The following is a 27,111-nucleotide window of genomic DNA, read 5'->3' as shown; positions in this document are numbered from 1 at the left end:
GAGTGGGTGCAGTCCAGGGAGGTCCCCGGATTCTGTATGCTGAAAGCACTCTTGGCAGAACAGCTGAAATGAAAGTGGAGTCACATGGGGGTTTCTTGGTGGGGGCAGCCGCAACCATGGCAGGCAAGGATTGGGGGTTCCTAGGGCAGTCACGGCTGGATCCAAAGACTATTTCAGCCAGGAGATACCTGAGCACTCTGTACCAGCGGTGCTTTAGCAACCCCCTAAATCCAAAATGGTAGGGCCTGTTCTGTGGTGCTTTGCATTTGTGCCACCTTGGCACAAAGTCTGGAGCTATGGCAAATCCTACCCCGGACTGTCCCTGTGTCCATGGCCCTGCGACAGCTTAGGTCAGACAGCTGGTGTTGCTGTGGCTAAGGACACAGGAATCACTGAGGTGGCAGGCTGCTTATGGTGCCGGCACTGTGCACTGGTCTATGGTTTCAAGGTAGAGAAGTGCAGACTGTCAGCCCCTCCCACCAAGTGAGAGTTTCAGCAGCTCCCTGTTTTTGCAGAGTTCTAGGACTGGCTCCTTCATATTCTAGTTGTTCTTTTAAATTGTAGCACTTTGTGTGTGTGTCTGTGCCCCTGGGCAGAGGTGGACTAGGGGAACTGGAACTTGCTGAGGCCACATATACATTATGGTGCCCAGATTCTGCTCCTTTTCGTGTTATTAAGGTGGTTGGGGGATAGGGGAGCTTAAATTTACCTTGATGTTCAACTAAATGTCCACTAACGGAAATGTTCTTTAAATCATGGGACAAAAAGACAGCATACTGTTAAAAAATCATATACAATGAAATAGATTAATATGTACAACCGAGGCAAGTTCTCCAAATCCTATAAGAAAAAACACACATAATTCATAGAAAATCACCCAAATCACAAAACTACAAGCTCTTTCATCAATGCTCACTCAGAGTCCCATTAAAATTCTGTATAGCTTACATGTGGTTAAATGTATTGACCACGTTTGGAAAATAGATATACATACGCCATCCTGTAACACTGGCTTTTTGAGAAGTAAAATGACAGTGCTGAAAAGGAAAACGTTTTTCATACTAATCACTGTCAATCCATTATAACTCTTAGGAGATAAAAACATACTGCATGAATGTTTACCAACTCCGGACTCCTATCAACCTATCCTAACCCCTAAGAACCTATCAACATTTTAACAATATATTGTAAAAAGACTTGATATGTGATGGGACAAGCATGTTTAAATGTGAAAGACAATAACAAATTAGAATTTAAAGGAATGCGAACTTCACATCCACTATTGTGTTTCATTCAGAATACCAGCTTGCATGATAAAGCATTTTCAAATATGTGAGGCTTTCAATACACAACAGGAATTTGATTTTACTACTCATCTTGCTTATCATCTCTCTGCCTGGAGGTTACAAAAAGCATTCTACTTTAGATTCTTGAATAAAAATGATAAATGTAAGATATTAAAACTCAGATGAGAAGTTTCTATATAATTGACTCTAATCAAAAGGGAAAGTATCCTTCCATCAGCTTACTGGGGGAGTCCTAAACTTGGGAACAAGCATTAGCAGGTTTCATAATGTCAAAGCTTTTCATGTTGCTACCCGATAGAGAAGAAATGGCCATAAAAAGCTTCTAGAAAGGAAGTCAAACAGATGCTCAACTCCTGAATTTAAGAAAATGCTTAAATTAAAAGTGTATTTAACACCTTTTAATTTTCATTGGTAAAAAGCATAACTTTAAAAAATCTTTTTCTTTTATTAGCACCTGCTGCCTCGGTGTTCCCTAGGAAAAGGAAAGCTTAATGAGATATTCTTATGTAACAATAGAGGTTCTTAAAAGAAAATTAGAATGCTTTCTCCTGAAGGGATTTACAGATTAATTTGCACAATCTCCTCAATATAAGGGAGGAAATGAAAGAAAACATTTTAGAAACGGGAAGAATTGCTTTTTCTTTCTTCCCCCTATGTGTTAATTATATAGAGAGCCTTGGCTGCCTTCTCCCAGTGTGCTATATTCTTAGGTTTTCGTGCAGGTGGCTCACTGCTCAGTCATGAAGGACGGGTAAGCATCCACAGTGGAATGTTATAGGCTGGTCAACATGCAGGTCATACTCGAGGTGTAGAATATAAGTCTTCAGCTCTCCCTATTGTATTTTTTACTTTTGTTTGGTCTTTGCTAAGGAGTGAGGGGGGGAAAAAAAGTATAAGATATTTAGAATTTATCTGTCATTAGTATCCCCTCCTGGTATACATACAGGCTGTGGACAGCTTGCCCCAAATCTAGGAACACACTCCCCTCACACTACGCCCACAGCTAGTGACAGGGGAGAACACAAAAAAGAAGAAAACAGAATCCCTGATTCACAAATGACCTCAATAATCTCTATTCTATTATACATTAAACTGCATCCATTATACTGGATTCTCTGTGGTTATGAAACTGTTTTCTCCTTGGCCTCATTAAGCCTTTTTGGTTTCTCACTCAATTTTAGGCTCTGTGGTTACCAATATTTATGTCCAAGAATGTCATTTGAAAAGCCACACTGTTTTAACATTATCATAAGCCGTCTTGGTTATGACTTGGGCTGTAATAATTGTCGATCCCTGTGACTCTTGCTCTAATCAGCCATGATACAGATCCCTGGGAAATTGTCTTTGGTGAGATACAGCAATGCTTTGGTGCAGCTGACATCACAGAAAAAAAAGGCAACTAAATATGCTATGTGAGAGACCCAGTAGTCAGCTACCAGCCAAATTTCCTATACACTGGAAAATTGGGAGTTTGAGAAAGCCACTGGAGAGCTCTATTAATAAAAATAAAAGGAAAAAGTTCTCTGAAAAGGAACATAATAGGTACAGAAGGGGTACCGAAAAGGAACCGAACAGGTAGCGTAAGTAAAACTTTTTGCTATATACCTGTTCATCAATAAGTGCTACTTAGTCTAAGGTAAGTTTTTTACCAAAAGGGTTTTATAAAGAACTCATTTTGAGAAAGCCCAGCAAACTCATGAAGTCATTCAAACAGAATCATCTAGGAATATTATTGTATTTTCCATTACTCTGACCAAATTAGAATACAAGTACATTTTCTCAATGCCTGCACTGATAGTATTAAATCATTAACTGTACTTGTAACAAAATTTCCAGTTCACCCCTTCTGAAAGTAGCAACACCACCAACTGTCTTCAGTTTAAACAGCATCTATCTATATTCATATCGTAAGAAAAAGTGAGAGAACACTGCCAGGGCACTTATTTTATCTTCCTAGTATTTAAAAGTAGAAAAAATGCCTGTTTCAAAAGATAATGTCTATGTTTTAGACACTCAAGATGTGTTCCATTATAACCTAAATTATATTCTTACCTCCTGTACAATTGTTGTGAGGCATTTTGACTCAAATTAATGTTCTAGATATAAGAAACCATTCACACTACAAAGCCAAGGGGCTAAAGGATACTTAAAACAGACAGCTTTCCAGTAATAGGTGAGATCCTTGAGAGCTTCCGTCTGCAGGCATCAGGATGGCACTCGCTTATTTGTCCTATAAGAACCGCAGGTCCGACTACTACACATTTACTGTGTTAGTTTTGTGGGTAAGTGGAGGGATAGGTCTTTTGAGAATCAAGATGGTGACAAAGACAAATCTTTGTCAATAATTAAACCCTGACCAAATGTGAATAAAATAGAGGTACTGCAGCTCTGAAATATTTTTCTCTTGTTTTTAGGACATAGATCTCATTTTACAATATCCATGAATATTGTACAATTACTAGGTTCCAGGGGAAAAGATCACATGTCCCTGCAGAAACTATTCTGGACAGGACCTTGTAAAGAATTCTCAGCACTGACCCAAAGTCTGGATAAAAACATGTGGCAAGGGGTGCCTGGGGGGCTCAGTGGGTTAAGCCTCTGCCTTCGGCTCAGGTTGTGATCTCAGGGTCCTGGGACTGAGCCCCACATCTGGCTCTCTGGTCAGCAGTGAGTCTGCTTCCCACCCCCCCCACCCCCCGTCTGCCTCTCTGCCTCTTTGTCTCTGTGTCAAATAAATAAATAAAAACTTTTAAAAAAAAATGTGGCAAGATGGGGCCTGTTCTAGGAAAGAGAAGTCAAATGTCATTATACCTGGTGGTGTGCCACAAGTCTCTTAAAAAGAATTTAAGTATTAAGATGAGGATATGTCTGTAGGTAGATGTGTATACATATGGATTTTTTTTTTTTTAGCTCTTCTCCTAGGTGATTACTACTGTTGCATATCCTCTAATTGGCTGTTTGTTCCCTCTACTGTATTTTTCATGTCATTTATTGTATTCTTCAGGTCTGATTGGTTCTTTGTGAGATCTGTGAGCATCCTTATGATCATTACTTTTAACTCATTACCAAATAAACTACTTCCAATTCATTAGGATTTCTTTTTGTGTGTGGCATTTTATCTTCTACATTTGTTTAGAAGTGAATCCTCTGTCTCTTCCTTTTGTTTGCCTTTCTGTGTTGGCCTTAGGCAGAACAGTTACCTACCTCTCTCTCTGTCTTGAAGCTATTGTCTTGTGTCAATCTTGGGCCACTGCTACTGCAGCGTTGGCCGGCCTACCGGGGCATGCTGCATTGGGGCCGCCGCAGCATCTGGCTAGAGTTCAAGCAGACATGAGCTGGGGCTACCTGACATCAGTTCAAGTCTCAGGGCACATGGGCCTAGCCCTAGTAGGCTGGCTCGAATGCCTGGATCCTGTCTCTGTTGACAGTACTGAGTGCCAGCATCTCCCAGCCGATTTGGCAGACAGTCCAAGATTAATGAGTAGATTTCCTTCAATTACAGTCTAGTTGCCCTTCTAGCTGTTGGTTTCTTGTGCTGTCCCAGTGTAAGGGAGTCTGGGTGTGGGCCCCTCACTAATAACCCTCCCTACTGCAGGTTTCTGCATTGGGGATGGTGTTCCAGTTGCTACCATGTCTCTCCTACTTTTCTCTACGTGGCCCCTCTGTTGCTGCTGTATAGACAGATGATGGTTTGTTCAGATCTCAGTTCTACTTCAAGAGGAATTGCTCTAAATGTAGGTGTAGATTGAGTGTGTCTGGGGGTGGACATGAATTCAGGGTTTTCCTCCACTGCCATCTTGGACTGCCCCTGTATCTGGACCCTTTAAAAGCTTCCTTCTGGAGGTGCCCCACCCATTGACTCCAGGAAAGGAGGAGACTGGAAGGATCCTCAGGTAAAGCCAAAAGCAGATCCACGTGGTGGGACTGAGGCTGCAGTCAAGGCACCTGAGTGCCATCTGCATGCCTCTACTTCATATGCCCTCACCCTCTCCCTACTCCCAAGGAGGAGACGGAGCAGATACAGAAGGTTGAGGTGGCCAGGTAGGATGAACACTACAATGACACAGCCACCTCCTTGAAGGCAGGGATAAAATAAGGCTGTCCAGCAGGAACGGTCACATGCTCCCAGTAGCCTACATGAACATGGTGGGGATAGAGGACCCATTCAGTGCTTTTTCTCCAGCAAGGACCAGAAAACAGATCCTCCTACAAAAAGTTGCCACTGATAAAGGACTGTCAGGACCCAGTGGAGTCCATATGCCTCATGGTGTTTGAATTGTTGGATAAGTATTTGAAGCCAATGCAACTGGTCCAGAGAGTAATGTCTTCTATCTGAAAATGGAGGGATATTATTCCTAGTACGACTTGTTGAAGCTGCAAAGGGTAATGATCAGAAACAAATAAGTTTCCAGGAGCATACCAAGTGGCTTTTCTTAAAAGCAAAAAAGAAAGGCAGTCTACACACACAATCCGCCCGGGGCTGGCTCTTAACTTTCCTGTATTTTACTATAAGATCCCTAATAACCCAGAGGTTGTCTGCACACAGGCTAAAATGACTTCTGATGAGGCCATTGCAGAACTTGATAATCTGAACAAAAACTCCTACAGAGACAGTGGTATCATCAGTTGCTTAGAAACAACATGTGGACAACAGACTGCAGGAAAGGAATATGAACGTGGCAAAGGGAAAGAAAACTGAGTGCATAAAGGGTATCATCCTTCTTCCTCTCGAAGTATTTTTTTGTTTTTTGTTTTTTTTAAGATTTTATTTATTTGACAGAGAGAGAGATCACAGGTAGGCAGACAGAGAGGGGGAAGCAGTCTCCCCGCTGAGCAGAGAGCCCAGTGCGGGGCTCAATCCCAGGACTCTGAGAGCATGACCTGAGCTGAAGGCAGAGGCCTAACCCACTGAGCTGCCCAGGTGCCCTAAGAAAGTTTATTACATATCTCTATTCCTTTGGATCCTCTAGGAAAGAAACCCATTCATTTATATGGAATCAACTTTTCAGACTGCAGCTTTGGGAAAACTGTATTCATTTATTTGTGTTTGTCTTGGTCTTCCTAGTGTTCAGTTACCACTGTAACTACTAAGAACTTAGTTTTAGATATACAAAAGTAACATCCAAACACTTATGTGGAAGATTAAAAACGTATTTGGTATTTTAAAATCTGAACCAGGTGAGGTGCTGGGTTGTTCTGTTGGTTAAGCAACCTGCTTTTGATTTCAGCTCAAGTCATGATCTCAGTGTTGTGAGATGGAGCCCCACGTCAGGCTACATCCTCCGCAGGGAGAGTCTGCTTGAGATTCTCTCCCTCCCTGTCTCTGTCCCTCCCCTTGCTTGCATGCACCCTCCCTCTCTCAATAAAAATAAAAAATCTAAACCAGGTCTGCAAGGGACTGTGTTCTATGTTAGGGTGAGGATACGAAAATGTAATTAATTATGATGTAAAGATTATTCTACATAATTTACTAATTTTTACATTCCTGCCCTTATTCTTCTTCAGGAATGTAGTATATTATAGTAGGAATCCAGAAATAGTAGATTGAATAAAGAATTTCTGGCCTAGGGTTCACAAACTGAAATGCCTTCTATATCATATATGATGGAGGTCTTGTACATGTGTCACAATGAGTAGTTCCCTTATTCATTCTTTTGATATTCAAATTGATAAGTACTCTTCCCAATAAATATCCACTTAAACATCCCCTGTAACCCTAAAAAAGCAGGAGGCGGGGTGGGGTGGGGAGGTGGCTGCCACCAAGTCTGGCTTCCAGTGAGCATGAATCTTAGTGATTACTGAAATCCTATACTCTGGAACACAGCCAAGTCTTGGCACAATGTCAGCCATTACGAGCTATTAAAATTAAATAGGCTATTTCGACAATCACACAAATTTGAGAGATAACCAAGAGCCAGGGCACAGTTGACTGATAAGTTTTATCATACATAAGATTAACCCTTCAAGACTGGGAGAGATGGCTGTTTTGTCCAATACACAGACACAAAGGGTCAAGCAAAAGGAAAACAGAGGAGTATGTTCCAAACAAAAGAACAACATAAACCACAGGAAAAAAACCTTAAGTAGAGGTAAACAACCTGACAGAATTCAAATAATGGTCATAAAGATGTTCACCAAACTTCAGAATGATTAAACACAGTGAGCACTTCAACAAAGAGAAACTACAAGTACCAAACAGAAATCACTGAGCTGAAGCATATAACTACAATGGAAAATAAAAACCAAAGCAAAAACAACCCTAGAAGGGGTTTAACTGATTAGATGAAGCAGAAAAAACTGTCAGTCAACTTTAAGACATGACTGAGAAACTCCATCAGAGGAGCAAAAAGAAAAAAAAAATGGAAAGAAAGTGAAAATAGATAAAAAGACATCAAGCAGATGAACACTGGCATTACAGTTTTCTCAGAAGGAAAAGAGAGATGGGCTGAAAACTTAATTGAAGATATAATGACTGAGGTGGACACCAGAATGAGAGAACACAGGAGGCTGCCACCCCCCCGCCACTAGTACATGCCAGGATCTGTGTTCCTTAGCCGTATGTGAGGGGAGTTGTTGGAGCAGCCAATGTAGCAAAGGCAGAATATAGTGACAGCACTTGGATAGGAAAACAGGTCCGGGGTCTTAGGGGGCATTCATGGCAGGGGAAGTACCACTCCTGACTATATTTCTGAGCCTGAAGGAGCTGCCACCACAGCCAAGTCACTGAGGTTTCGGATGACTGGCAGGACAAAGTGGTGAGCCCAGTTAAAGGAAAAAAGAAAAGAATGGCTGAAAACTACCCTAACCTGTGGAGAGAAACAGAGATAGAGTTCCCGGAAGCTCAGATTCCAAATAAGAGGAACCTAAAGAGACCCAAACTCAAACACATAGAGAAAAGGTGGGTCTGTTAAAAAGAGCAATGGAAAATAATTTATGTACAAAAGAACCCTCAATAAACTATCCAATTTTTCAGGGGAGATTGTAGGCCAGAAGGGAAGGTTATGATATATTCAACGTATTGAAAGAAAAGAATTTCCAACCAAGAATACTATGTCCAGTAAAGTTATTATTCAGAATTAAGGAGAAAGACTTTTCCAGATGAGCAAAAGTGAACAGAGTTCATTACTAAATCAGTCTTAGAAAAAATGTTGAGAGTTGTGAAAGGGTGCTAATTAAGTAACAAGAAAACATATAAAAGCATAAATCATACTGATGAAGTATAAAATAATAGATTAATTACTTACAAAGCTGTATGAAGGTTAAAAGACAAAAGTTGTAAAAGGTGACATAAAAAACGTGAAAATATAGCTTCAAAATATATTTGAACTTATCAAATTAAAAGAGACTGTTGTAAATAACAAATTTTTTATGTAAGCCGCATGGTAATAACAAAGCAGAACCTGTAATATATGCACAAAAGATAATGAGAAAGGACTCTAAAAATGCCACCAAGTCATCAAACCACAAAGGAAGACAATAAGAGGAAAAAAGAACACAGAGGACTACAAAAATGTCAGTAATTACATACCTAAGTTCTCCAATCAAAGGAGACTAGTTGAATAGATTTTTTAAAAAATAATCTATATGTTGTCTATAAGAACCTCCCTTCTGGGGGCACCTGGGTAGCTCAGTTGTTAAGCATCTGCCTTTGGCTCAGGTCATGATCCCAGGGTCTTGGGATCAAGCCCCACATCAGGTTCCTGTTCAGCAGGAAGCCTGTTTCTCTCTCTCCCACTCCCCCTCTTGTGTTCCTGTTCTCTCGCTCTCTGTCAAGTAAATAAATAAATAATCTTTTAAAAAAAATTTTTTTAAAAATCTCCCTTCTGATATAAAGATTTACATACAGAAACTGAAGGGAGGAAAAAACATACTTCATCAGAACAGAAATCAAAAGAAAGCTGAGGTAGCTATATTTATATCAGACAAAAGGGACCTTAAAACAAAAATTGTAATAAAAATAAAGGGTTCATGTATTGATAAAAATGTCAATCCAAGAAAAAAATATAACAAATATTTATGAACCCAACATAAAAGCAATCAAATATACAAAGTAATATTAAAACATGTAAAAAGGGAGAAATAGTAAGAGACCTTAATATCCCACTTAAATAGATCATCTAAATAGAAAATCAATTAAAAAAAAAAAAAACAAAAACATTGTTCTCGGGACACCTGAGCACCTAGTAGGTTAGGCAGCTGCCTTCAGCTCAGGTCACGATCCCAGGATCCTAGCATCGAGTCCCGCATCAGGCTCCTTGCTCAGTGGGGAGCAAGCTTCTCCTCTGTCTGCTGCTTCCCTTGTGTGTGTTCTAACAAATGAATAAATAAAATCTTAAAAAAAAAACATTGTTCTTAAATGACATGTTAGACCAGATGGACTTAATAAATGAATATAGAACATTCTATCCCAAAACAACTTTCTTTTCAAGAGCACAGGGAAGATTCTCCAGGATAGATCATATCTTTAGGTTTCCAAACAAACCTTAACAAATTTCAGTTTAAAATCATATGAAGCATCTTTTAGGAAAATAGTGTGAGGCTAGAAGTCAATTATGAAAAGAAAACTGGGAATTCATACATGAGGAGATTAAAGAAGAAATCAAAAGAAAAATATTTGAGGCAAATGAAATTGTAAATAAAAGCTAAATTTACAGAATGCAGCAAACCAATTCCAAGAGAAATTTTGACAGTGCTAAAGTCCTACCTCAAGAAACAAAAACTCAACCTAAGTTTATACCTTAAGGAGCTAGGAAAATAATAACAAAGGAAGCCCAAGGTTAGTAGAAAGAAGAAAATATCACAGCAGAAACAAATGAAATGGACACTAAAAAGACAGGTAGAAGGTCAATGAAACTAAGAGCTGGGTTCTTTGAAAAGAAACAAAATTGACAAACCCTTAGCTAGACTCACCAAGAAAAAAACCCCCAATACCATCAGAAATCAAAAAAGAAGATTATAATACCACAGAAATACAAGGGAACATAAGTAAGAGACTATTTACAAGCAGTATACACCAACAAATTAGACAACCTGGAAGAAATGGATAAACTCCTAGAAACATAAAACCTTCCAAGACTAAATCATAAAAAAAGAAGAAAACCTGAATAGACCAGCTAATAGTAAGGTTGACTCAGTAATCAAAAACCTCTCTAAAAACAAAACTTCAGGAACAAACAGCTTCACTACTGAATTCTACCTAACACTGAAAGAACCCCTACCAATCCTTCTCAAATTCTTTTAAAAAATAAAAGAGCAGTGAACAATTTCTATTCATTTTATGAGGCCAGTATTACCCTGATATCACAACCTGAAAGGGATGCCATAAGAAAATTATAGAGCAATATTCCTGATGAACATAAATGTAGAAATTCTCAACAATGTATTAGCAAACAGGGCACCTGGGTGGCTTAGTCAGTTAAGTATCTGCCCTTCGCTAAAGTCATAATCACAGGGTTCTGGGACGGAGCCCCATGTTGGGCTCCCTGATCAGTGGGGAGCCTGCTGCTTTCTGTCTCTCTGCTTGTGCCCTATCAAATAAATAATCTTGAGAAAAAATATGTTAACAAACCCAATTAAACAGCACATTAAGAGGATCATACACCATATAAAGTATGATTTATTCCCGGGATAGAAGGATAGATCAACATGTGATAATTATCCATGTGATAAACCAGATTAGCAAAATTAATGATAAAATCATATCTCCATGCATGTGGAAAAAAAAATTGAAAGATATATACACTGAAAACTACATGACACTGATGACAGAAATTGAAGAACACAATTAAATAGAAAGATACTCCATGTTTGTAGACTGGAAGAATACTGTTAAACTGTCTATACTATCCAGAGCAATATCAAGATTCAAGGCAAACCCTATAATTCCAATGGCACAGTTTACAGAAATAAAATAAGGAGTTATTCATCATATTCATATGATTTTAAACAATGTGTATACAACCATAAGCAACCTTGAGGAGCCATAGAAATTTTGAGAAAGAAAAAGCTGGACATATCATGGTACCTGATTTCAAACTATACTGCAAAACTACAGTAATCAAAACCATATGGCATTGACCTAAAAACAGGCACAGAGATGAGTGGGAAACAATTAGAAAGCCTAAGAGGAAAAAACCTACATAGATGTATGGTCTGTTAATTTAGACAAAAGAGCCAAGAATATAAAACAGGGGAAGGTCAGTCTCTTCAACAAGTGGTACTGGAAACACTGGACAGCCACATACAAAATAAGGAACTATAGGACGAGTATCCTATGCCAAACACAAAAATTAACTCAGTTAATTAAAGAGTTGAATGTAAGACTTGAAACCACCAAACCCCTGGCAGAAAACATAGGCAGTAATCTCCTTGGCAAAGGTCTTCACAGTAATTTCTTGGATTTGACACCTAAAGCAAAGGCAACAAAAGCAAGTAAAGTGGGACTACAGCAAATGCGAAAGGTTTTGCCCAACGAAAGAACCCACTAACAAAATGAAAAGGCAAGCCCTTGAATGGCAGAAAATATTTGCACATCAGGTATGTGAAACTAGGTTAATATCAAAAATATATAAAGAACTTATGCAACATGACACCAAAACTACAAATAATCTGAATAAAATTGGGCAGAAGACACGAATAGATGTTTTTCTAAAGAAAACCTACAGATGGCCAACAGACACATGAAAAGATGTTCAACCTCGCTAATCATGAGGGAAATCCAAATCAAAACTACAATGAGATATCACTTCTCATCTGTTAAGATATCTATTAACAACCAGATAAGAAATATTACGTGTTACTCAGGATGAGGAGAAGAGGGAACCCTTTTTCATTGTTGGTCATAATGGAAATTGGTACAGCTAAGTGGAAACTGGTACAGCTACTATAGAAAACAGGTTGGAAGCTCATCAAAAAATTAGAACTACCATATAATCCAGCAATTCTCCTTCTGGGTCTTTTCTGGAGGGGGGGGGGGAAGGAAAACACGAACTATGAGATGTATGTACCTCAATGTTCACTGCAACTTATTTTCAATAGGCAAGATATGGAAATAAACTAAATGTCCATCAATTGACAAATAGATCAAGAAAGTTATACAAGCACACAGTGGAATACATCACTCACCATAAATTAAATGTAGCCATTTATGACAACTTGGATGGAACTTGAGGACATTATACTAAATAAAATAGATCAGAAAAAAGGCAGCATATGATTTCACTTATATGTGGAATCTGACAAAAAAAAAACTCAGTAAAGAGAATAGATGGATGACAGGCGGGGGTGATGGGGTGGACTGGGCAAAACTGGTGAAGGGGCAGTCAAAAGGTACAAATTTCCAGTTATAAAAAAAATCTTGAAGACATAACATATAGCATGTTGACTATAGTTAGCAACTTTCAGATGTGAAACATAATATTAACAGGGTAATGATTAAATGTTACCAAAAAGTAACTATATGTGGTATTACCTAATTGTGATGATCATTTCACAATATGTACAAATATGCAATCATAGTGTATACTTGAAACTAACATAATGTATGTCAATTATACCCTAACAAAGAAAATGTGAGCCATACTAAGAGCATGACCCATGAAAGAAAAAACTTAGAAGTTGGAGTTTATAAAATTGAATTATCTTGTGTTGTGCAAAAGATACTGTTCAGAGACCAACCACAGACTAGGAGGAAATTTTGGGAAATCATATCTGTTAATGAACTTCCACCCAAAATATACAAAAACTCTTGAAACTCAACTGTAAGAAAAAAACACATTTAAAAATTGGTCTAGAGACCTAAACAGATACCTCATCAAAGAAGTCAGTAGATGTGAAATACACAAATTACAAATGATGTTAAACCTTTTGTCATAAGGAAGTACACATTAAAACAATGAAGGAGTATTACATCCAGAGCAGATAAAATCCAAAAAAATGGACAGTAACAAAAGCTAACAAGTATATATAGAAAGAGGAATTTTCATTCATTGCTGGTAAAAATGCAAAATGGCACAACTACTCTGGAAAACAATTTGGCCATTTCCTAGAAATTTAAACTTTATCTTACCATATAATTCATCAATCATACTCCTAGTTATTGACTTGAAAACCCAAGTCCACACCAAGACATAATGGCCTATTTATATTCTCATGACATGAAACAATGATGATGTACATCATTAAGCAAACAGAGAAACTATAGTACGTCCATTCAGTAGAATACTATTCAGTGATTTTAAAAAATGAGTTATTAAGCCATGAGAAGACATCTTAAACGCATATTTTGAAGTGAACAAAACCAGTCTGAACTGGCTACATAATGAATGGTGTCAACTACATGACATTCTAGGACAGAAAAATGTACAAAAATAGTACAATGCTCAGAGTTTTCCAGAAATTTGAGGGCAAGAAGGAAACAAATAGGTTATTTTTTTTAGAGGGGCAAAACTATACTATGTGGTACATTATGCTTTATCAAAATCCTTAGAACTTTGCAACATAAAACTCAAATCTTAATGTATACAATTTTTTTGAAAATTTAAGAAAACAGATTCTGAAAATGGAATAGAAACCATGACAAAAGAATCTTTCCACATTACAAACATTATATAGCATTAAAGAAGATGGCTGAGGAGATAAAGGTGCTGACCTTACTAATTTCACATAGGAATTGCTTCTGTGGGACTAAGAGCAAAAGGAACTGAACATTCTAATTCATAAAGTGGTGTCCCATGTGAGGACAAGGTAAAAATTGTGGTACTGCTCTACATGGGTATGCATGTGTACTAGAACTGAGCAGTTAAATGGATTATAGAAGGTAAAAGCTAAGTTGCTTACTATCCAAGTAGAAACAGATGAGTGAGAGTAGTCCAGAATGATTGATATGGTAATGAACTTGAGTTGAAGACATCAATAAATACCTCAATATAAATACTAATAGATATTCACCTATCTATATATGTGTGCATGTACATAGGTTACTATTCAGGCACGTATTCCTTGCTTTCTCAGCTGAGTAATCTAGAAGTAATGATAACCCAGTATCAATAAGCATACCCAACACTGAGACTGATTTCCAATATGCTTTTCTAATAAAAGAAGCATAGTTTTTTTTTGGAAAATGACTGACTGTAAGCCTCACTAGATTTACAAGACAAGCCTGGAGGATCTTGTTGTGCCAGAAAATAAGAATATACTAAAAAAAAAAAAAAAAAAAGCATACAAAGAAATACACATACTTGATATCCATATGTTAAAGGAACACAGGAGCCAACTTAAAGAGCCCCCAAGGGCCAAAGCAGAAAAATTTAAGGAAAAAAAGAAGTAGTGTTAGCTTATAACTCTCAGTGTAAATAAATCATGAATTCATACTAGTATGAATAAATTATGGAATAATAAAAATGGAATAAAAGATAAATCTGCTTTGCAGAAAAATTCCAAGTAAATTATATAGGTACTATGCTTTTAGGAGGGGGAGGATTACTCCCCATTTCCTAAGACTGGGCTGTACATAGTGACTTTTTCAAAAGAGTAGAGTACAGAGTGTGGAAAGGGTCAGATGGGAATAACTACAGCAGAGAAACCGAACAAATGCTACCTTAGTTAGGTGATTAAGGTCAACATCAACAATAATAAATCACATTAATAATGCATACCCTTGGTATGATGTCAATTTACTTCTGTGATTCTCCTTCTTAACAGTCTGCTCAGGAGGGAAACATTAGAACATTCCAGCAGATCAGCATCCTTGAAAATACCTGACTCGTGCTCTTCAAAACTGCCAAGGTCATACAAAAAAAAAAAAAATCTGAGAAAACGTCACAGCCCAGAGAAGCCTAAGGAGATATGACTAAATGGAATGAATGACATCCTACACACTGGGTAAAAAATAATATAAATCAACTGTCAACTTTAATAATGATTATATTTGATCATTATAGAAGGTGTATCATGTAAGAGGTTAATTGGAGAAACGGTGTGGAGTATATCGGACCTCAAGCATTTTTTCAATGTGTATGAAAACCTAAAACCATTTCAAAAAAGTAACAAAAGATAGATTTAGGAGAGGAAAACAAGAAAATTTAGAGAAATATTCACTGACAAAAAGGTGTTGAAAAATTTTTAGTCCTTTAAAGATGAGGATATTGAGCTACAAAGAGTATTAGGCAAATGACATAATCAAATGTAAAGAATATACATTTTATGTTGCACAGAATGGTTCATATTAATAACCAATACATTCACTCAAATGATATTCTGTCAAGTCTTTTTCAAAAATAGTACAATAGACAATGGAACAGATTGTTCTATTATATATTTCATATATTTCTAGTAAATGAAAATTTTTATTACTCAAAATAATTCCATGGCCATTAGAATTAAGAACAGCTTACTGAAATGATATGTTCAAAGTTAAAAACTATTTAGGATTGTATTAAATAATATTTATGCCGAATCACCTTTTATTTCTTCTATGTATTGAGGAAATGGGATAATTTTAGATTTTGCATACAATTTACATAGTTGATCAAAATTACATGTCTGCAACATGTAGGCTAATTTTCTTTAGAAAGTTCTGAGAAATGTGAGAAAACAAAGGAGACAGAACAGCTCCTCACATTCAGAAGCCAATCTGATATATGCAAGCCATTTATTCTCCCATTTGATAAACCCTCTCACAATATACCAATTTAAGGTCACTCTGAGACACAGTTGAGAAAGAAACGACACTTTGTAATTTTGTCTAAGTACAGATAAAAAGGTCACTGTATCGTTACAAGAAAATTAATGTTCTTTTTTACTAAATGACTATCTTTTACTCCTTTATCCAATCATAGATTGGATAAAGCCCCTGCTTTCTGACAGGGTCCATTCAAGAGAGCCACACTCTTCCTTAGACCAAAACTAAATCCTGAGACAGATTCTAATACTCTTATGAGATACTCCAGGCTCCCCGATGGTGTGTATGCTCCCCCTCACTGACATGTACCCAACTTGTTCACTTCTAATGACTCCCTGGATGTATCTGGCTAAAAGTCAGTGACAGAAATCAGGATACTGTCATCACAAAAATAGAAAACCTTTACACTTAAGAAATTCTTATCAGTAAATTCTGCAAATTAACTACACTTGGGAAAAAATTACTTTGGCTAGCATACTAGTTCTTGCAGGACATTAAATGACTTCTTAGTGCTCAATTTCTTACTGCTTGATAGTGATTAAAAACCATCTTTTCAGTAATTGAAGGGAGGAATGCCATTTCTCTCATCCCCTTAGCCAAGATCTTCCCAACTACTCTGTTTGTCCTATTGTCCCCTCTATCCTGCTTCTTGCTGTTAATTGCTCTATGTTTGACTTCTCAGTTTATAATCTTTGAACAGTACTGGTACAGAACAGGCTATTATATAGAGGTTGACTTAGTTCTTTATAAAATCAAAGATTTCTGAACTATAAAAAGGGATCAGATCTACAGTATGAGACTTCCAGAATATAAATATAAAACCTATATGAGCTTTAAATTTTTTTTTTTTTATTTGACAGATCACAAGTAGGCAGAGAGGCAGGCAGAGAGAGAGAGGAGGAAGCAGGCTCCCTGCAGAGCAGAGAGCCCGATGCGGGACTCGATCCCAGGACCCTGAGATCATGACCTGAGCCGAAGGCAGAGGCTTAACCCACTGAGCCACCCAGGCGCCCTAAACCTATATGAGCTTTAAAGGTTGCTGTCATTATTAGAGTATAATGTAAAAGTATTCTGCAAACTTTATATTCTTATCCTGGAAGTATCAAATTCAGGGACATAATTTTCTCCAATTTTACTTCTGTATCTAACTCGGATGCAAACACTTGGTTTAATACTGGGCAGCTACATCCATGGTTAGTTACTCAGTTTCTATTTTAAGCTTCCACTGCTTTAGACATCAAACTAGACTGAACAATGTTCTTGGAAGGAATAACTAAGTAATTGGGAATCTAGTAATCAAATTTTCCATCTACTTATCTATTTATATAACCATTCACCATCCATCGATCAATTCATTAATCTAATTGACTGCCTGTCACTTATCTCTTGAAGTCCTTGCTTTGTCCGGTTATCTGTATCATGTGATTTGGAGCAAGTTACCTCTCTAACCTTATCTCACACCACTGCTCTATATATGGGGTCTGTCTATGGTGGCAAAATCCTATTTGGGGGGACTTTGTATTTGCTCTTTATGTTGGGAAAGCTCTTCCAAAGATAAATATTTGACTTTCATTCTGATTTCCTTCTTCAGTCCTATTTTACTTTCTTCATGAGAATTTTCTGGAACCCTTTGTAAAATTATGCCCTCTCCATCATACTTACTATCCTAACTCCCTTTTCCGTTTAAAACAAATACTAATATTTTTAAATTTACATAATTATTTTAATCTCTTTCATCAACTAAAATTTAAGCTCTGCTAAGGCAGAGATTATTGTCTGTCAATTTAGTATTACATTTCCAGTATCTAAAATGGAACCTGTCCATAGAAATCCTTATGAAAAATTTTTCCAATTCATGGAATTTTAGGGAAGATAAAAAGACACACTGCTTACCCCTGAACCTTGTACAGACCATAAACTAAAGAGATGGCACACTCAGACTCGTAATACTTTATAGAACACTTTCAACCACGAAACTTAAGTACTCATCACTCTCTTAAAAGATATTGCTTGTTATTAGATAACTTAGTAAGTTCTAATGATAAATAATACTTACATATATACAAAAATCCACTTATACTCTATAATATTACATTTTTATAAGACAATATATTTTGAGTAACTACTGTGATTATGAGGTTATAATTTAATTCATGAAAATGAATTTAAATGACACTTGCATAAATTCTTTATCAAGTCAGTCATTGTAGGTTAAGTATAACTTTAACGAATGTAGTAATTAACTTTAATTTGCAAATGTGTGCATTTAAATAATAATTTAGAATTTTCACCTAATAGAGAAAAGCAGCACCTTAGTCTCTAACAATTTTAAATGAAATATGGCTTCTCATAGTATTAACTTGGTCACTTTTTCTTAGTGTTGGAGTGTTAAATAAGATACATATGATTATCTAATGTGATACAAATAGTGACATCTATGTTAATTAGCCATATGACTGAGTGAACCTTTTAAGATTCACTAACAGATTCTAACTGTTACAGATTCTAACTGTAACCTAAGCTTACAGTTAGAAAACATTACACATTTAGAAAGCATCACCTAATGAAATATAAAATTATGAGTTATAGTACAATTTTAATTTATTGGAAAATGGGTATAGTATATACATAAAAACAGTGCATAATAACTTCTAGTATCTGGTTCATATCAAGGACAGTATTATGAAATAACTACATAATTGTGTTTAAATAAAAAAATCTTTACATAAGTTGTGTAAAGTGCAATAGCTTCCTCATTATAATTTTCCAAAAATGTGGATTCATAAGTCAGAATGCTCTGTTTAACCCTGAAAGTATGACATTGAGTAAATTACCTCCCCCCTCCAAAACACCTGTCAAAATAGCAATAGTATAACCCAAGTAATCTTTATACATATAATATCCATGTAAATCATTTCAAACTTAAGCATTTAATAAATATTAGTAATAGTAGTAGTTGTAGTCAGTTGTCCTATTTGCAACAAAGGAACAGTCATGCTTACTAGGTAATCCCTGATTTTTCTTCCCCTCACATTCATGAGTCATGTGCCTACTGATGGGGAGAACCCGTATGCAGGTTAAGTACAGACTCTTCTCAGCAGCGTCCCCAGGAAGCAGCACTGCACCAGCCAAATGGCTTACCATCCACAAGACCAGCATGAAATCCATTCTGTTGGCCCCAGATTACAATATAGCCTTCAGAAGAATCTAATGAAGATGCAGTCTGTAGCACCTACCATGTTTTTACTCTGCCCATGAGGTTACCTGATTTCTCTAAATCTTGTAAATTGTGTAACTTACAAATTAGAAATCTTGCAATTTGTAACTCTTGTAAATTTAACTTTGGTGAGACTTTACCATTGACCAGCCTATTATACAATTCACAACACCTACAGAAGGAGGTAACAGTTTGCCGTACTACCTGGAAAACAAAGTACTTTAAAATCCAACACTATGTCCTTTATTCTGGGGAAGGAAGCTTTCTCCTACAGGTATGCAAATAAGCTAGTATCCAAATTAAATAGGACTTAAAACAAACTCATATTGAGAATCATTATCTCTTTTGCAAGGAATTTAGATTATGATTTTATATTTCTGTTCTATTTTAAAACATATTCTGAACATAGCTATTTCTACCCTCGGTATCATCAAAAACAGTTTCAAATCAATTTATCAATTCCAGGTATGCCAACAACTTCCTCAGAGATATAGGGCACATTTAATTAAGTATATTGTGTAAATGAACACATGGAAGAATGCAGATGAGGACAGAACAGAAAGCTGAATTATAGCAAATGATGAACCCGACTGTTTTGGGATCACGAGAGATCACTACCAAACACTCAGTATTTCTTTGTGGATGTCTGGCTGTTCTCCGCTATACTGAAAGTTCCATCTTCAGTTACTGTCCTCATCCAGGGTATGACAGTAAAAGCTGACAAAGCCCAGAAATATCTGACTTAAAATGGACCCCAACACTGAACTCCCACTCTTAATTCTACTAATATGTCTCCAGGTTATCTATTTCTTAATTAAATTTCTAGTGTTATTTTTATATTTTAAACCATTCAAAATCTGCACCAAAATCTGAGCAAAGTCTTTGGGCAAAAGAGAGGACAGTAAGCCCTCACATCAGTTTTACAGTGTTTTGGTTTTAAATTAGATTATTTGGGGGAGCATGTAAAGATACATACTGTTGTTTTATGTAATAACCTAAAGCTTTTCCCCACATATTTAAGTTTTTGATACATAAAATGTTTTGATTTTATGATTATAGAAAATACACAGCTTTATCAACTTTACGGACATTGCTTTTTAAGCATTTTTAAATAGACTATGCTATTTTAGTTTTCCTCAGGATATTTATTTTGGCTTTGTTTTGATTAATGTTACATTCTTACATAAAATAGCATTTGACATGTGCATTTTCACAATAAACCACAACAGACAGTATTTCCTATTTTCTTTTAAACAACTTGAAACTCACCATGGTTTCTAAATGGTGTGTCCTTCTCCATTCATCCTGTGCATTTACTGCTTGTCATCTACCTACTGTCCAGGTGATAGACACCTACTTTGACTCCAGTTTGCCTCCCAAGATCAGGGTACAAAGAGATTAGGGTGACGCAGGCAGCGCAACTAGGGTACGAATTTTAAGGAGGCTCTCATTCTCAGAGCGAGTACCCTACCCTGTACATCAGGCTCTCTGCTCCTCTCTCTGCCTGCCTCCCTGCCTACTTGTGATCTCTCTCTGTCAAATAAATAAATAAAATCTTTAAAAAAATTAAAAAATAAAAGGGGTGCCTGGGTGGCTCAGTGGGTTAAAAGCCTCTGCTTTCAGACAGGTCATGATCTCAGGGTCCTGGGTTCGAGCCCCGCATCGGACTCTCTGCTCAGCAGGGAGCCTGCTTCCTCCTCTCACTCTCTGCCTGCCTCTCTGCCTACTTGTGATCTCTGTCAAATAAATAAATAAAATCCTTAAAAAAAAAAAAAAGTTCTTCCTACTACCCTAGATGGTCTCCTAAATTAACTTTATATTTTTTACCTTTATATTTAGACATTAGTGCATCTGGAGTCCACAATCATATGCAGGGTTAGCCAGTGTGACTAAAAGAATTCTGTTCACTGCTATTCCATTCTCCCCTGATAATAGAATTAAATGTCTACAACTGTGAGACCTCACAATAGAGAAGGACTATACACTTCTACTCCACTAACTTTGGGTGTTGCCCACATGACTTGCTTTGACCAAAGTAACAAGAGAAGATATGAAATGGTGCAATGTCAAGCAGAGACTCTGAGAGGCATCATATATTTTCCATTTGCCCCTCTTGCCTTCCTACTACCTGCCATGAAAAAAGCAGGCCCCCAGTGACTGCCATTCCTTTCACTTACATTTCATAAGGAGAGCTATAGGAAGTGAGCCTGAATCCAAGCCTAGCCAATTTCAGCCAAAGCAAAGATTGATTATCCAATCCAAGGACACGAAATTTGGGTTGCCACAGCAAAACCTGATTGACAGATACATGAACCCTTTCTTACTTTTCTTCATATAAGGGCACTATTTTTCTGTCAGGGTGACATGAAAAGCATAACAAATTAAAAAGTTTCTAAAAGATCTAACTAGATATATTAAAAAAATTCACTCTATCCATGTTAAAGAGCAATTTTCCAGATGTCAAGCTAATCATAAGCATTTTAAGAGAAACTCTGGTTTACATTCATTACTAAAGCATACTGCTATATTCTTATAACAGGAGCGTACCTTGAGGATGTCAAATCCACGCACAGTGATGGGGGTATTGAAACCATAACTGTATAATGCATGAAGTTCACCTAAGAAAACCGAGTCCTACTTACAAATTTAAGTTGATCTGTTAACTGACATAATCTGTTTAATTCTAGGATCTGTGTGCAGTCATTTTTCCTAGATCTCCCAAAATTCCAAAAATATAGGTGGCCAAACCATGATGGATGATACCAACCTTGACACTTAAAAGTGTGTTATTCATCATTCACCTTCTTTATTATTTGAGCCATTTAATACACTTAGTGATTTCAGTGATTTGAGCTCCCCTAGTTAGTAGTTTTGAAAACACACATGAGCTATCATAGTAGCCTACTGAGGTAGGGGATATAATTACACAGAAAATTTTTTTTCTTTCTTCTTTTTTTCTGTTTTTTTTTCCCCATTTCTCTCCCTTTCCTTCTAAAACTATTTTCTTAGCTATTAGGCCATAGTTCAGAAATTTATACTATAAATACTGCTGCTTTTGTGAGATTACCTAAATAAAAAGACATTATATAGTTAAAATGATTCCATCGCTCTCATCCTTAAATATACCACAAAGTGAACCAAAGGAACTTAATTCATTTCCCATCATATTTGGCCAATATGTCTTAATTTCATTTTCACAGATTATTAGTGAAAGAATAATAACTACTTCACCTCCCACTGGGTTCACATACTACTATAATAATAATAATTATCATTTAATGGACAGTATGTACCACCATAGTGTATTAAAAGTAATTGTTAGGATCAGGTAGGTTTTGCTACAGTAACAAATCCTGAAATATCAGGGCCTTACTACTGTAAAAATTTCTCATTTATGAAAAACTCTATGCAGCTAGTCAGGGATTTCCCTTCATTTCCTGATGTCTGCCTTCCAAGATTTCTAGGATTGCTAAGGCATAGCAGGAAAGAGAATAAAGAAAGAAATGCAATAACCCTTAAATGCCTCAGATGGATGTGACACATCACTCCCTCTCACAGTCCCATGGTCCCACACTAACTCTGAATTAGGCTTATGAATGTTGTTATCCTGTCTTTCCAGAAAGTGAACATAGACTGTTGGACAACCAGAACTGTCTCAACTAAATGAATAAAATGTTTGGATTTCTTTTGTAATCCATTTCTATTTCCATGTACTCTTAGAGCTCCTATTTACAATCAGCCTCAGACTTCTATTCCAAAATCAGGACTCCTTTCACTACGTGTCACCAAGTGAATAATCATGGGGTTATGGCACAGTTTTAAATGATAATCTGTTCCCAGAAATAGATTAGCTAACTGGCTATCATCACGTGACACTTAGCTCGAATTCAACATTTGCTCTCAGACAAGGACTCCAGGAAACTCCTTTTCTTGGGGCAGGGCTGCCATGTCCAGATTTAGAAAGGGGACCGTGTCCACAGAATCCTTAGCCTTAACCATCTGGTGGACCCCGGAATGAATGGAAAGGTTCTAGCAGTCACTATTATAACTGTTAAGTGTAACATGAGGGTTCTTGTAACAATGAAAATTTAAAAAGGCCACTGAGAAGACAGGAATGAACAGGGACAGCAAAAGAAAGACGTGAACACATGAATTGACTTGCAAAAGAACAGAGAGAACCTGCCCTCCCAGTCTCTAATAATACGGAAGCCCAAGGAAGACTTTTCACTCTCCTATTTCTCTTCTCTCTCTCTCCTTTTATCCTGCTTTGTTTGTTCTTCTTGGGCTTTGGTCTTTTTCACCGTTACATGAAAACAGAATTGAACATTCTCTTGCTTTTGTAAAGCTTAAAAGGATGACTTCAGTCATCGAATTTAGGAAACGTACTAGATTAATCTTTGTGGAGATAAAAGTAATGTAAAATAAACAAAAGTATGCAAGTGTTTCCCTAATTTCTCCCTCATTCCTCTACCCTGACCTGCTTTCTTTCAGACATTCTCTTTGTCACCTCCGTAAAAGCAAATGAATGAATAGGAGTCAATAACCTTTCCTCAGTGTGAGGGATGAAACTACAAAGGCTGGCCTTTAATCTGAACCTCAAAAGAAAGCGTCACTCAGGCGGGCATATGCTGAACTACTGCACTCTGAAAGCCTGACACGCCCATCTATCTCACTATTTTTAGCGACAATATCCACTATTTTTAGTGACAACGTTTAATTTCAGCAGTTGATAAAAACCAAATGACTTCACACAACATTACCATTTGAGCATTTTATGTTACCATAAAAGAGGCACTAATTACCACAGGAAGTCAGGGACAGCTTTATAGTTTTCTCTATAAATGACATAAAAACACTGGAAGCTCTATAGTTGGCATCATTTCGTCACAGGTTCTTTTTCAGATTTAAATATAGACCATTTCCAAGCTCATGTTTCAAAGCTCATGTTTGAAGAATCACGAATGACCTATTTACACTACAAGGATTTCTTTTAAAATTGATAAAAGGAGTTTATTTCAGTCCCCAAACAAAAATGTTCACTTGTGCTCAATCACCAGAGTTTCTTATCCAAGCCTCCAATTTTCAACTTGATTCTTGATCACCAACAGCTCTCTTGCAAGTAGAAAGAATCTAAACCTGGTAACTTTCAATGGCAATGCTACAAAAAGAATCTTCCTCTTGTAGGTACGAAACCTGAATAGATGAGGAGAAAAGAGTTTTATTTCACTAGATCACTACAAATGGTTGCCTTGAGATCATAGTACTTCTGGGGTAAAATAAGATTAAGCGTTTTAAGGTCTATTTTTACTATGCTGTAGTTTAAAAATTAAAAATTCTATGCGGCCCTTTGCAGGAGAATACTTTTAATAATAAGATCAGAAGGAAAACAAATGAACATCACACACATTACGTGTTATGTTAAGGGCAACACTGGACAAAACGCAGTTACGTCAAATATGGACTAAACGCGATCATACTTTGCATGGAGTCTGCTGGTTTTTTTCCGATGTTTACCTCTATTCTAGGCACTTTGAAATCCATTTTTTTCTATCTCAAAGCCAAGCTACAACTTGTAAGGTTGTATTTTCGCCCAGAGCTCCGTTACCAGAGGTAGTCCATGAATACTAGTACATCACTACTAACACAAAAACAATTTTGTGCTGCAATGTGTAGAAGTTCAGGAAATGCAACAAAATTGCAAGTGAAAATATCTTCTCATAGGTTTCTAACTTAATGAAATACAATTCTGAGCTCAGAGTCATGAAGCACCCCCTTAATATCATATGCAGTTGACTCCTAAAGAACAGGGGTTTGAACTGCATGAGACCACTTATACCCAGATTGTGTTTGATATGGTACAGTGCTATAAATGTATTTTCTCTTCCTTATGATTTTCTTAGTAACAATTTCTTTTCTCTCACGTACTTTATGGTAATACAGTATGTAATACATTATAAAATACATGAGAACTATTTATGTTACTGTATTGGGAAGGCTTCTGGTCAACAGTAGGTTATTAGTGGTTAAGTTTTTGAGGAGTCAAGGTTATACATGGATTTTCTACTGCTCAGGAGGTCAAAGCCCCTAACCCTCATGTTGTTCAAGGATCAACTGTAATTAGTAATGACCGGCAGAACTCGACACTATTTTCTCACTCAAAGTCTGGGAGTAGAATAGAAAAAAAAGAAAAGAAAAAAAGTAAAGTAAAGTAAAAGAGCCTGGGCATTAAAAACTTAACTGTTAGAAACAGTATTGTGAGATGTAATTTTTATAAAAGTATGCTGCCAAGTTGTAGTAGTCTTAGAAAGAAATGGGTGAGTACAGAAAATAGTCCTTCTATGTTTGTCTCATTAGAAAGAATCTACATGTTGCTCTTTCAAAATTTATACCTCAGATCTTTCACACTAGTATTCCCTAAGGAAGTTGGAAGGGGAGACAAACCATGAGAGACTGTGGACTCAGAGATAAACTGAGGGTTTTGGAGGGGGGATTGGGGGTGGGTGGTGGGGTCAGCCTGGTGGTGGGTATTAAGGAGGGCACGTATTGCATGGAGCACTAGGTGTGGTGCATAAACAATGAATTTTGGAACACTGAAAAAAATAAAAATTTTGAAAAAAACAGTGAAAAATAAGGAGTATTATGCATTCATTAGATGCAGACTATATGGCACTGTGCTTTTTGCTTGGAATTCAAGTATGAAATGCATTTTCCTTGCCTTTAAGGATAGTGTTTGGGAGCAAGCAGAAAAACAGACAACATAATTCCAATTCAGCATAGTAATTATTAAGAAGGTATGTAAGAAATGTAGAAGTGCCTAAATACTTCTCTCTCAGGGCTTCCACTTATCCTATTTCATAGCAGTTTATTTTTATTGCTTTTGAAGGTATGCAGATTACAACAAAAGTTATAACTTTCCTATGACTTATTTTTCTTTTTGCAAACCAGCCATGAGTTATAAGCAAGGTTTGGGGACAAATACCAAAAGGAGCGTATCTTTATCCCATTCGGTATAATTATATTCCCAACCTTTTCTATTTGGCTTGGAGTTGAATAAAAGTAGAATTAGCAGGGATTCTACCCAGAGTATTTTTTAGGTTGTACACTCTACCCTACTTCCTAGAAAAATGAGTATATAAAGGTAAAATCCAGTTCACATGCCACATGCAGACCCAGGAATCTTGGCTTCGGTTCTTGTCCATAAGTTTGTTGAATTCAGGTAAAGACTTCTTATGGACTTAAGCTTTAGGGTCTCCAGTATTGGGCATGCTGTAAGAAGACTGCCTCTGTAAGGGATTCCTAGTTTGCTTTGGCAGCACATACACAAAATTGAAATGATACAGAGAGATTAGCACGGTCCTTATGCTAGAAGGACATGCAAAATTGTGAAAAACTCCATATTTTTATATCCCTTGTTCATGGACAAGAAGAGGTAATTTGTAAAAGTGGCCATACTACCCAAAGCCATCTACAGATTCAATACAATCCCTATCAAAATGTCAAAGGCATTCTTCACAGAAATGGAAGAAATAGTTTTTTCTTTTTTTAAAGATTTTATTTATTTATTTATTTGACAGACAAAGATCACAAGTAGGCAGAGAACCAGGCACAGAGAGGGGGAAGCAGGCTCCCTGCCGAGCAGAGAGCCCGATGCGGGGCTCGATCCCAGGACCCTGGGATCATGACCTGAGCCGAAGGCAGAGGCTTTAGTCCACTGAGCCACCCAGGCGCCCCGAAGAAATAGTTCTTAATTTTGTTTGGAACCAGAGAAGACCCTGAATAGTCAAAACAGTCCTACAGGGGGAAAAAGAGTTGTAGATATCACAGTTCCTGATTTCAAACTATATTATAAAGTAATAGTAGGGTCCTGGCACAAAAACAGACACATAGATTAACAGAACAGAATCAAA

General features: G+C 37.0%; 2 pseudogenes; both read left to right on the top strand.

Moving 5' to 3' along the window:
- Nucleotides 1-3,517: 3,517 nt before the first annotated feature.
- On the top strand, nt 3,518-6,006 carry LOC116863759 (annotated as a pseudogene).
- Nucleotides 6,007-26,505: 20,499 nt separating this feature from the next.
- Nucleotides 26,506-26,606, top strand: LOC116864036 (annotated as a pseudogene).
- Nucleotides 26,607-27,111: the final 505 nt, after the last annotated feature.

Source organism: Lontra canadensis, unplaced genomic scaffold (genome assembly GCF_010015895.1).
Source record: "Lontra canadensis isolate GAN:19392208 unplaced genomic scaffold, GSC_riverotter_1.0 scaffold4, whole genome shotgun sequence".
Classification (NCBI taxonomy): domain Eukaryota; kingdom Metazoa; phylum Chordata; class Mammalia; order Carnivora; family Mustelidae; genus Lontra; species Lontra canadensis.
Note: the sequence above shows the minus strand (reverse complement) of the source record. Positions and strands in the feature narration are given on the sequence as shown.